We start from the raw sequence: 1,653 nt of genomic DNA on the forward strand, positions 1-1,653 counted from the left end.
TGTGTGTGTGTGTGTGTGTGTGTGTGTGTGTGTGTGTGTGTGTGTGTGTGTTTGTGTGTGTTTGTGTGTCTGTGTTTGTCCCCCCACCATCACTTGACAACCGATGCTGGTGTGTTTACGTAACCAATGATGAGGTCCTGCATCGTGATTCGATACACAGCCCATGCAGTTTGTTCTGACTGTCATGTTTATGTGAGTCTCAATGCAGCCACAACAGACGCAGCTCTACCAACACAGAATGAAGCACGTCTAAACGCGAGCAGGTCCATGGTCTCCGGAAACGAACTAAAACCAGTAGAGACATACAATCGTACATTTGTATATGTACTGGATCAAAAGGCATAAGTATAGGCACACATGGTGGCTTAAACACGGAAGCAAAATGTAAAAAGGGACTGCACATCTGCCTATTGGTCTACCTCACCTTTTATATAGATATACATGTAGATATAGATACAAATAAAATGATACATACATACATACTAGCAAACATGTATAACATAAACACATGCATGTATGTATGTATGTAAAGACATAGATAGATAGATAGATAGATAGATAGATAGATAGACAGACAGATAGATAGATAGATAGATAGATAGATAGATAGATAGATAGATAGATAGATAGACAGATAGATAGATAGATAGATAGATAGATAGATAGATAGACAGATAGATAGATAGATAGATGTAGGTCACTTCTACGCATTACAGATAATTGTGGTTGAACGAAACATAATGCATTGTGAAGTCACTATACAGATCAATAGATATTCAATATGACTTAAAATAGTCTTAAATGCCCATTCATTTACTTTCACACACACACACACACACACACACACACACACACACACACACACACACACACACACACACACACACACACACACACACACACACACACAGATGCGTATGTATATATGTTGTATGAATCGCGCTTGATTATGAGTGTGGTTGTGTATATATTTTCCCTCGCAATATTTAGTAAATCTGTTTTTGTTTAATGTTTAGCCCTCAAGCAAGCATTGACCAAAAATGTTGCAGCTCTCATTTTCTGTTTCAAATCTCATGTGTATGCAGGGTTAACCACTGTAGCCTTCATTTTCCCCTTTTTTAATATGCTAGGATTTTTAACATTTTGATGCATATATTCGTTTTAGTCATTGGATTACGTCCATACTAGAGCACCGTGTTCAAGTGTTGTTCTAGTCGATCTTATATACATACTGTGAAAATAATAAGGGTGGAAAATGTAGAGAAATTTCCTTACCGGCTGCTAGCATGCGCAATAAAGTCAATAGGCAACATATTTTCGTATATAATAGTGTATAAACAATTTACGTATTTATACACGAAGGGGGTGATCTTCGACAGGACACCTCACATGCTAGAAAGGGCAATCAAAGGCACTGACTGCCGTTTCTAGCATGTGAGGTGTCCTGTCGAAGGTCACCTCTTTCGTGTATAAACACTCAAATTGTTTGTACATTATTATACGTATGTGTGTGTGTCTATGCATGCACGTAGCTATCTATCTATCTATCTATCTATCTATCTATCTATCTATCTATCTATCTATCTATCTATCTATCTGTCTATCTATCTATCTATCTATCTATATGTATATATATATATATATATATATATA

This window comes from Octopus bimaculoides, chromosome 15 (genome assembly GCF_001194135.2).
Source record: "Octopus bimaculoides isolate UCB-OBI-ISO-001 chromosome 15, ASM119413v2, whole genome shotgun sequence".
NCBI classification, from domain to species: Eukaryota; Metazoa; Mollusca; class Cephalopoda; order Octopoda; family Octopodidae; genus Octopus; species Octopus bimaculoides.